At 28.9% G+C, this 12,353-nt stretch overlaps 1 long non-coding RNA gene across 1 annotated transcript; it reads right to left on the reverse strand.

Annotated features, from left to right (window-relative positions):
- Positions 1–288: 288 nt before the first annotated feature.
- On the reverse strand, positions 289–6,466 carry LOC145291618 (uncharacterized). Its single transcript, XR_013869468.1, has 4 exons — positions 6,411–6,466; positions 5,588–5,644; positions 4,980–5,006; positions 289–342 (listed from the first exon to the last, which is right to left on the reverse strand). It is a non-coding gene; the product is annotated as an uncharacterized LOC145291618 (long non-coding RNA).
- Positions 6,467–12,353: the final 5,887 nt, after the last annotated feature.

Genomic DNA, 12,353 nt, shown 5'->3' on the forward strand with positions numbered 1-12,353 from the left:
ACTGGACAAGGCCAGACACTGCCTGCTAGTCTTCAATGATTTGTAAATAGATTATTAGCAGTGATCCGCAAAATATCTAATTTGCTTTTCATATAAATGAGAATATAAAACTTTCATATGAATATGTAAAACTTTTAATGACTGAAGAAATGCATCTGATATTAGAAACAAATTATTTTCTTCATATTTTCCTAAAATTTTCTTATCTTCCAAAAGTGAATTGAATCCAGTTCATAGAAATCATTTAATGTATTCTCAACTTGAAATATAAAATAAATAATATTTTACCTTTGGTTGTAATAGGTACGCTCACTGTAGACATACTGGGTGTTTTAAATGGACCTATAAATCCAACAAAAATAATCAGCTTTTTGACAAGAATAGAAATTATTTAATTATTCATCAAACAAGCCTAAATATTGAGTAAAATCCAATTACACTAAGAAAAAAATATGCGCAAAAATGACACATAAACACAAATTTGACAATGAACTTATTCATTTCAACAGGTAACATGTTTAATGTTTTTAATATGATTTATATCATATTAGAAATCAAGTTCCATGTAATACTATTCTAAGATAATATAATATTACTATTGCAAAGTGGTATACCTTATGGAAAAAGTGCCTAATATAATAGACAGAGGTGAGTTTAAACATGGAGTTGGCCAGGATAAAGAATATTACAGCCTTTTTAATAATGTTGTATACAAGTAAAGGTCTTTAACATTGTTTGGGAACCATAATGATAATACAACTGATTAGTAGTATATCTTCTTAATATTTTGATATCAAGGGCAAAGTGAGGATGGGGGATTAGGAATTATTGGCTTCATGTGTTCTACTCAGCATTTTTCATGATAAAAATGTATTTCTTTTGTTAACTAATAACCCTCTTCTAGCTATTGTCTTTATCAAAATTATGTATTTTCCTTATATTTTGTAATTATTAAATAATTGGAATATTAGTTCTACTCAATGTTTTCCGGGATTAATAATTATTATCAACATTATTTCTCTTGATAGTTTGATTTTAACTAGACTCTTGACGGTGCTGCAAAGGTCTTCTTATTAAAATTATAGTAGTATATTTGATGTGAAGTGTCATTATTATTAAAAGTTCATATCATACTTTTATTTTAATATGTTTGGATGTTTTGTGAAGGCTACCTAACTAATATTACGTTATTATATTTAGTAGTAAGGGAGAGATAACAAAAACTTCTGTTCTACTTGGTATGTTCCAATATATTTCTGGATATTTAGGTATCAATATTGTTAACCCATTGCCCTAACCTAACTTCTTGAAGGTGCTATTTTAAAGTTACGATTTAATAGAATTACACCCCAATGCTGTAGTTGATTTGCCATGTGAGTTGACATACCTTTTCTCAAACTAAATATTGTAATCAGTGGGTTGTAGTATGTTTGAAAAATAAATTTTCTTCTGTATAAAAATCTGTGAAATTTTTTGACAGCATATATTATTGCTAAACTCTCATTTTCGATTTGACTAATTTCATTCCGCAGGGAGTAACATTCTCAAGGCATGTGCTATAGGTTTTATAGATCTGTCCTCAAATTTATGAAGCAATACAGCACCCAGTACTAATGATAAGTTTACTAAGAGCTTTGCATTTTTTTTTTTAAGTATGTTTACATTCTTCTGACCAAATCAACTTTGCACCCTTTTTCATTAAATTATTTAATGAAGCTTTCATATCACATTTTTTGGATATAAATGCGATAGTAACTTACTAATCACAAGAAATCATGGAGTTTAGCGACATTATTAGATGTGGATATGTTCTTAACAGTCTCAGCTTTTACTGAGTTTGGTTTTCTTTCTTTATTGTAAATGATCTGCCCTAGATATTTTATCTTTTTAAGAACTTTCCAGCTGACTACAATATGGTCATTTTTAAGTCCAATGTGAACAAGTTATTGATGAGTCATCCTCTTAAGTAATCCCATTTACCAAATTTTCACTTTAGATTACTATGATATTGTCTCATTGACTACTGTACACTTATTAACCCTTATTCTCAAGTGGCCTCTGGGCCTTCATTAGTGGTAACTCTTTTGTAAAAAAAAACATATATATATATATATATATATATATATATGCATTTGTATTGAATCTCATTTTTGCTTTTAATCAAAATATCATCTAAATATGCAATTACATATTTCAGTAGCAGTCAACATGGTGTCTATTATTTGCTGGAATAGACTTGGAGCTACCTTAAATCCAAAAGGAAGATGATTCAGTTTAAAAATCCCATTCTGTGTGTTTATTGTCAGATACTTTAAATATTCTTCACTGATTTTAACCTAAAGGTAAGCTTCAAGCAAATCCAAATTTGAAAAAAACTCTCCACATCTATTAAATTTAGTGACTATATCCTCTAGAAATGATAGAAGATATGTGTGGTCTTTTAAACAGTCATGTAATCTCATAAAAAAATAAGCATATATTCTGATTTTTTGGCTTTTCTTTGTTATAATGGTTAGAGATTGCTAATACGAGTAATTAACTTTTTTAATTATGCCATTTTTTCCAACTTCTCTAATTTCTTATTTATTGCATCCAGTGTCAAAAAAATAGCATGTTTTCTTTTTGCTTTAAAAATTTGTTTAGCATTTTTTTTTTAATTTGAAGTTAACTCCACAGGCAAATCCTTCTCATAAACATGTGATGGAATTCAATTTTTAAATCCTTAATAAATCTTTCTTCATTTACTCTTTTCTATGGCATTAACTTTGTTACAGAAAGAATTTATCAATAATTCCCAGAAGTTAAATACAATCCAGTCTAAACCAAAAAGATTTTCTGAACCAGGGAGCCATACACTTTAGAATTTTTCTATGAATGAAGTCTAACATTTTAATTCTCCTTTAAACTTTAATTTCTTACCTGATATTCTCCTGGAAGTTTTTTCTGTGTTCATCAACATCAGAAAGCCTATTTTTTTCAAGTTTGTTTCTTTATTACAGAGATATCACTTCCTGAATTGAGTAATAATTTTAAGGTCTGCCCATTGATTTTTATATTAAGGTATTTTCTTTGACTCTCCTCAGTTTTGGTTTTAGATTTTTAAAAAAATAAAAAACTATGCTCACCTTTAATTGCAACTTAGTTTTTACTTGTCTCTGTTTTGCCAGACTTTGGAAACTTTTATGGTTTATACAATCACTATTAAAGCATATCTTATCTTTAAAGACGCAATCCATATATGTTTTTGCACCATATATAATTTTTTTCTTTATTTTGTAACCACGTTTAATGTCTGTAATGTTTGTATTCATAAGATCCTCTTGTCTTCAATCTGATTATCATCCTTTTTATATTCATTAGCTGCTAGCATTCCTCTTACTTTTTTGGAGTGTAAAATTTAGGTCCTGCTCCATAATACTGATAATTCTTGATCTAATTTCTTTGTTCTTTGGTGTCATTAAATTTTGTAAAAAAATGAGACATTTGAACATGTTGTTGGATAATTCCTTTAATTTAAATGACTCACACTGTGCATTAACTATACTAGCATACACGACAAAAATCATTGTCTTGTTTTACGATATTTAAACACTTATATCAAGTATAAAACAGACTATCTCTTTTATTGAAAATTTTCAACAGAATTGCTATTGTTTAGCTAAATGACATATCTTTCATTTTTTGTTTTGTTCCTAACTTTTGTAACAATAGGAGTTATTTTTCCCCATTAAACAATTATTTACATCTTTTTGTGAATATTGTTTCAAACGTATGAAAGAAAATAAGCTGAAAGAGCTGAACTACTATTAAATTCATATTTATATTCTGGGACAGAATTTGAAATTTCTTCAGCTGAAAAAATCCTCGCACCTGGTAATTTGGAGGTTCTAGATAATATGTCTTCTCAAAATGATTTATTGTCTTTTGCTTGTTGTTCACAAAAACTTTTCAAACTTTTCTTGTTGCACAAGTTGTTGTTGGAATAGCTGTTGTAAAGTAACTTGCAGCATTTTAGTTAATTCCATAATGTGTTCCATTTTTCTCACATATCCACAAGAAAAAATGTTTTTTTAATTTGTGTAGACAATAAACATTTCTAAGTAGAAACAAGAGATGAGAGACAATTCCTTACAGATAATAATCAGGGGGTGTTTCAAACTCAAATAATCTTACCCCTAGTAATGCTAGAAAGTGTTACCATCTGTGATATAAAAAACATTGCACAACAAATTCAGACTCTTTTTCACATCTTCTAGCTAGGTTCATGGGGAATAAATATTATTTACATGCTGTATTGCCTTGGAGTTATTGTCACTATTTTCATTATTATGCCCAAAACCTCCTCAATAGAAATACCCATTTAACTGATTCCTAATAAAGGGAAATTGAAAAATAACAATATTTTATGTTCTGTTAACATAACGGGTGTCATTAGAGGATGTATAAAGCCAACAAAAATTATTGTTTGGGTGAAGAATATTAATTAAATATAATATTATTTAAAATATTTTTTTTTTAAATTTGTAGTTCTATTATTTAGTTAGTGTCTACATAAAATAGTAGGTAACATAATTACATTGCCTTTAGTCAAAGAATATGACTTCAAGAATTGAACAAGTTTAATATAGTGCAATTAGAATCATTAATAAAAGTATTCAATTCTATGATTATGTAGTACTAGTTGTTTATATTCGGCATTGCCATGTTAAAAGATATTGTTTGCTCAGTTACTAGAGTACACTCTCAGCATTGCAGACAAAGTCCAACAGAAAGGCAAGCCAATACTGTTGGAGCCAGCAAAGCAGCAAGAGTTGCCAGGTGTTATAATCCTTCACCATCTGCCGATGGGGAAACATTGCAACCAGATTTTTGTCAAGTTTTAATCCCTTAAACTTTGCCTTTCCCAATTCATCCACAAGGCAGTGAAGCTATTTGCTTACTTATTTACTTTGTAAAATAGAAAATTAGCAATGTTTTACCTTCTGTTGACATTGTCGTTGGAAGACCTATGAAGGCAAAAAAAATTATCACATTTTGATAAAGAATCTTAATTCAATAATTTTAATCAAATTGAACATAATATATTATCCAAAATTATTTTAATAATTTTTTCTGAACTTTTGTAGCTCTCTTATTTTCTTAATACTTATATAAAATTATAAATGAATTATAATTACAATATCTTTAGTCAATGACTATGTCTTAAAGAATTGAACAAATTCTATACATACAAATTATTATCATTAATAGAAGTACTCGATTTAATGAAGAAACTAAAGAATATCTTATCTTCTGTTTCAGAATTTTTAAGAAAAGTATTAATAATTTGCATTATTTGGATTATTCAAACCACTGTCCTCATTTTGGGTATTATTCTTATGTTTTAGCCAATGTAACCCCAATCTTCTTCAAGTGTGTTTTATAAAACTTGGGTATATATACTGAATTTCAAATAGAACATTTTATTTAATTCCCAGAGTTCGGTTGCTCTCATTCTATCAGCTATGGCAGGGTAGAAATTATATTTACAGAAGTTGTATTTAATGTATTCTTAACTTAGTAAGATAGAAAGTGAACAATATTATACCTTCTTTTGTAGTCATAGGTACACTAATTGTAGATATAATGGGTGTGCTTGAAGGTGCTATAAATCCAACAAAGGAAAATGTTTATTGGCAATAGAAATACAATAATGTTTCATAGAATATGACAAACTATAGCATTGTATTAAATTGTTTTTATAATTTATTTGAAAACTTTATAACCCTGTATTTTATTTCTATCTGCATAAAATTTAAGTGACATAAGATTATATTGTTTACATAGTTTTGCATTTAATACAGTCTCTACTGAACAAAAATATCTTCTAAGTATCTAACAGATTTAATAATAGAAATCAAAATCATTTATAAAAGTATACTATTAAACATAGAAAATAAACAATGTTCTACTTTCTGTCTAAAAACATTTGTAAACTATAGAAATACTGTTTTTAATGGAGTAACCTAACCTAAAGTCAAAAATAAATTTAAGCACATTATTACAGCAAATAAAATCAAAGTATTGTTTACATTATCTAACAAACAATGGTATTAAATAAAGTTATTTTAAATAAATGCTTTATTATTCATTACAAATTTAAAAGACTATTAGCTGAGATTCACAAAGTAACTAATTTGCTTTTCATATAAATGAGAATATAAAACTTTTATATTTATATGTTAAATTTTTAATTACTTAAAAAGTACATTTGAAATTATAAACTAATTAGAAACAAATTATTTTCTTCATATTTTCCAATTTATTCATCTCCTAAAAGTAAATAAGTCAAATAATTTGAATTAAACTCATTCATAGAAGCCATGTAATATATTGTAAACTTAGTTAAATATAAAATAAATAATTTTTACCTTCAGTTGTCATAGGTATGCTCACTGTAGACGTACTGGGTATTGTGAACGGAACTATAAATCCAACAAGAATAATCAGATTTTTGACAAGAATATAAATTATTTAATAATTTTTAGAAAAAATTAGACTAAATATTGAGTAAAATCAGATTAAACTAAAAAATTAAAAAATATGTCGAAAAATGACATCTATATATATATAAAAGCAAAAATGTGTGTATGTATGTATGTTTGTATGTATGTATGTATGTGTTTGTGTGTCCGCTAAAAACTTTCGACACACAGAACAAAAACTCACAAACGTGGTATCATATTGAAGCCCCATCCTTCGCTCGAAAAATTGGCCAAAAATGTTAATTTTTTCATCCCAAAATCGACAATTTTCGACAGGGGGGGCAACAAAAACGGTCCTCTCGTGACGACGACCAGTTCTACGCATACGTCAGATGACGTCATAACCTGATTTACTTTAAATAGTTGAAGAACTGACTAAATTTTATGTACGTCGTGTTAGCTCGGTTGGTTAGGGCGTTTGGTCATTATCTAAACGTTTTGGGTTTGAATCGTTGTGTGAGATGTCTTTTTTCTTTTTTGATTTTTTAAATATGAATATTGAACCAGTGTTATTTAAGCCAGTTTTCATGTAACGTTCGTTTTTCTGTTTCTTTTTATACTTCGCTTATCCACCCCAACCACACACCCAAAAACACCCGGGTACCCACCGATTTTTAAAATTTTAATATCGAAACAGGCTTATTTAAGCCATTTTTCACATGTTGTTTTGTTCAGCGTTCATTTTTCTGTTTTCTTTTTTGTTTTTCAGATTTTTATAGTTAACATCGTTTGTTTGCCTTACGTTAGTTTTTTTGTGTTTTTTTTCAATGTTTTGATTACACCCTCCCCTCCTTGCTTAAGTTTTAATTTTCGTTTTTATGAAACGAGCTTGAGTGTATCTTTAATTTTGGCGACTTTTATACATAATTTTCGTGATTTTTTTCACTCGTCATGTGTTTCTTTGGCTTTTCAGTATAAAAAAAGTGAAACCGAAAGAAAGCAAAGTCGTTCTCGGCATTGTGTGGGATTAGTGTAAAAGCTTCATTTTGCAAAAGTCCAAGAGCGATCACCCACTTGACCATCTTGTGTGTTAAGTTTAAGGGTCTTTTTCTTGTTTATACATATTTGAAAAAATGCTTAGTCATGTCACTGGATGTGACGTCAGCTCTCTCTTATGGCGACTTTTAATACTTATATCAACCGCTTTCGAAAGGTGTCATGATATTATAATCCAGAGTGACATACTAATTTCGAGACAAAATATTGACATAAGATGTCATATTCCAAAAATCACATGGCTGAACTGCTGATTCCAAAAATGAAGTAAATGGATCAAGTGCACGCTCGAGGCTTAGTTGTAACATTCCAAAAATCACATAAATATATTAAGTAATTCTGAGTTAAGGAAGGGGAGATGAAAGTCACTAGAATGCTGAGACTGATACTACCCTCAAGGAATTCATATTGAAGTAATGGTTGCCTTATCCTAAACTGTGTTCATGTTTTTATGTATTAATTTCGAAAACATTTACATTTATTTCATGTATATTTTTAACAGTGGGGTGGGGGGATATTAAGTCAGTCCCGGAAATGGCAAAAAAACGTTTACAAGTTAACATTACTATATTTCATTTATATTTTTAAGAGTGGGGTGAGGGATATGAAGTAAGTTCCGGAAACCACAGAAACCGTTTACGAGTAAACATGATATTTCATGTATATTTTAAAGAGTGCAGTGGTGTATATGAAGACAGCCCCAGAAATGGCAGAAACCGGTTAGAGTAAACCTTACTATATTTCATGTATATTTTTAACAGTGGGCTGGGGATATGAAGTCAGTCCCGGAAATGGCAGAAACCGTTTCTGAGTTAACATTACTATGAAATGTGAGTGATTTGATTGGTATGTTTGTAATGGAATAAACATCCCAGACAATGTATCAAATTTATTATTTTAGTAAAAAGGGGGCAGTACTGTGGGTTAAATCATGAAAATGGTGGTCGAAATTAGTAAGATATCCAAGAATTATGAAAAATTATGAAATATGAGTTATTTGATTGGTGTTTTTGTAATGAAATAAACAGCCCACACAATTTATTAAAGTTATAATTTTAGTAAGAGGGCGTGATAATTTGAGTTAAATCATACAAAATGATTGTCGAAATTAGTAACATATACAAGAATTATGAAAAAGGATGACATGTAAGTTACTTGATTGGTGTATTTGTAATGAAATAAACAGCCTAGACAATGTATCAAAGTTAAGTTATTATTTTCGTAAGAGAAGGGGCCATAATGTGGGTTAAATCATGAAAAATAATTGTCGAAATTAATAACATATCCAAGAATTGTGTAAATGATGAAAATGTGAGTTATTTGATTGGTGTGTTTGTAATGAAATAAACATCACATTTAATGTATCATAGTTATTATTTTAGTAAGAGAAGGGGCGATAATGTGAATGAAAATCACAAAAATATTTTCAAAATTAGTAACATATTCCAGAATTATGAAAAATGATGAAACGATAGTTATTTGATTGGTGTGTTTGTAATGACATAAACATCCCAGGCAATGTATCAAAGTTATTATTTTAGTGAAAGATGAGCGATACTCTGGGTGAAATCATGAAAAATGATGGTGGAAATTGATAACATATCCAAGAATTATGAAAAATGATGAAATGTGAATTATTTAATGGCGTGTTTCTAGTGAAATAAACAGCCCAGACAATGTATTAAACTAAATTTTTTCATAAAGGGGGGGGGGGGCGATAATATGGGTTGAATCATGAGACATAATTTTAAAACTTAGTAAGATATCCAAGAATTATGAAAAATAGTGAAATGTGAGTTATTTGATTGGTGTGTTTATAATGCAATAAACATCCAAGACAATGTATAAAAGTTATTATTTTAGTAAGAATGGGAGAAATAGTGTGGATTAAATCATTAAAAATAATTGTCAAAATTAGTAACATGTTCAAGAATTATGTAAAATGATGAAATGTGAGTTATTTCATTTGTGCGTTTGTGATGAAATAAACAGCCCAGAACATGTATCAAAGTTATTATTTTAGTAAGAGGGAGGCGATAATGTGGGTGAAATCACAACAAAAATACTTTTGAAATTAGTAACATATCCAAGAATTATAAAAGATTATAAAATGTGAGTTAATTGATTGGTGAGTTTGTAATGAAATAATCAGCCGAGATAATATATCAAAGTTATAATTTTAGTAAGAAAAAGTAGCGACAATGTAAGTAAGAATTATGAGAAATAATTGTCGAAATTAGTAATATATCTAAGAATTATGAAAAATGATGAAATGTGAGTTAACTGATTGGTCTGTTTGTAATGAAATAATCAGTCAAGACAATATATCAATGTTATTATTTTAGTAAGGGGGGAGGGCGAAAATGTAGGTTAAAATTATGAAAAATGATTGTGGAAATTAGTAACATATCCAAGAATTATAAAATATGATTAAATGTGAGTTATCGGATTGGTGTGTTTGTAATGAAATAATCAGCGCAGATAATATATCAAAGTTAATATTTTAAAAAGAGGGGGGGGCGATAATGTAGGTTAAAACTATCAAAAATAATTGTCGAAATTAGTAACATATCCAAGAATTATGAAAATAATGAAATGTGAGTTAATTGATTGGTGTTTTTGTAATGAAATAACTAGCCAAGACAATATATCAAATTTATTATTTTAGTAAAGGGGAGTAAAAACTGCAAGTTAAAATTATGAAAAATGATTGTCAAAATTAGTAACATATCCAAGAATTATGAAAAAGAGCTTGTCATTATGAGATGGGTGACTTCTTGGCAATACCGAATGATTTATGTAGATCACCAAAGTTGAGCAACATTGACATGGTCATTATCATATGTGTGACTACTTTAGAATTCCAAGTGCTTTATGTAGATCAAAGTTAAGCAACATTGAGCATAGTCATTATTATATAAGTGACTACTTGGGGATACTAAATGCTTCAGGTAGATCATAATTTAAGCAATACAGAGCTTAGTCATTATCAGATGGGTGACTACTTGTGATTACCAAATGCTCTATGTAGATCACCAAAGTTAAGCAACATATTGCTTAGTCATTATCAGATGGGTGACTACTTGTGATTACCAAATGCTCTATGTAGATCACCAAAGTTAAGCAACATAGAGCCTGGTCATTATCAGATGGATGACTACTTAGGAATACAAAATGCTTTATGTAGATCACCAAAGTTAAGCAACATTGTCTTGGTCATTATCAGATGGACGACTACATGAGAATAGCAAATGCTTTATGTAGATCTCCGAAGTTAAGCAACAATGACCATGGCCTTTATTTATCAGATGGCTGACTATTTGGGAATACAAAATGATTTATGAAGATCACCAAAGTTAAGCAACATTGAGCATAGTCATTATTATATGGGTTACTACTTGTGAGTCCCAAATGCTTTATGTAGATAATTAAAGTTAAGCAACATGGAGCTTAGTCATTATCAGATGGGTGACTACTTGAGATTACCAAATGCTTCATGTAGATCACCAAAGTTAAGCAACATGAGCCCGGTCATTATCAGATGAGTGACTACTTGGGATTACCAAATGCTTTATGTAGATCACAAAAGTTAAGCCACAATTCACAAACGGGTTCGAGCCTGCCTACTTACTACCACTTTTTTTTTTTTTTTTTTGCTCAGCACACATGTCCAAACACCCGGGCAACGCCGGGCACCCAGGCTAGTAAAAAATAAAGACAAAATATTTTTTTAATGTTTGCCTGAAAATTCCTCACCTACGTATTATTCTACAATATATATTGAACAAATTTAATTATTCCAATCATTTATAGAAGTTGTATTTAATATATTTGTAACTTTTTAAGATAGAAAGTGAACAATATTAGACTTTCTGTTATAGTCATAGGTGCACTAATTGTAAATATACCGGTTGTTGTTAAAGGAGCTATACACCAAACAAAGATGTTTATTGACAATAGAAATACAATAATGTTTAATAGATTATGACAAACCATGATATTATATATAATTTGTTTTAATGATACATAGTTTTGCATTTAATACAGTCTCTACTGAACTAAAATGTCTTCTAAGTATCTAACAGATTTAATAATAAAAATTAAAATCATTCATAAAAGTATACTCTAAAACATAGAAAATATACAATATGCTACTGTGTGTCTAAAAGCAGAAGTGATATAACAATGGAAATACTGGCTGTTAATGGATTAACTTTCAAAGTAAAAATTAAATTCTATCACATTTCTTCTGAGAGGAAAAGTCAAAGAAATGTTTATATTTTCTAACAAACAATGGCATCAAATAAAGTTATCCATACAAATAACTTAGTTGATGCATTTATATGTGCATTTGTCTGTGTGAAAATATTTAATCAATAAACTCTTAAACTACTGATCACATAACACAGAAATTAACACAAAATAACAATCATACACCAAGGACAGTTATAACGAGTAAAAATTTTGTTTTGATGCATGAATGCTGCATATAGAAATATGTCGAAATACAAAATGTACGTTTCAACTTGCCAACATATTTCTATTACTTTTGTGCATGCACAAATTCATTAATAGTTTGAAGTGGTTTTAATTTTAAATCTTTATTATCTATCTGTTGATAGACCAAATGGTAGGGAACGTGGCTGAAGCACTAAATGTTTTGTATTTTGATCCTAGCTCATGGTACCAAAGTTATTTATTTTTAATCTTTTGAAATCAGTACTTTATATTAGGTACAATATAATATTAGATAGAGAATGGGCTCTCTAATAATAAAAATGAAATTTGCATGAATTAAAATATATTAAAGTATTTTACAACTGGACAAGGCCA

Source organism: Euprymna scolopes, chromosome 12 (genome assembly GCF_053919585.1).
Source record: "Euprymna scolopes isolate OS-2025 chromosome 12, ASM5391958v1, whole genome shotgun sequence".
Taxonomy (NCBI): Eukaryota; Metazoa; Mollusca; class Cephalopoda; order Sepiida; family Sepiolidae; genus Euprymna; species Euprymna scolopes.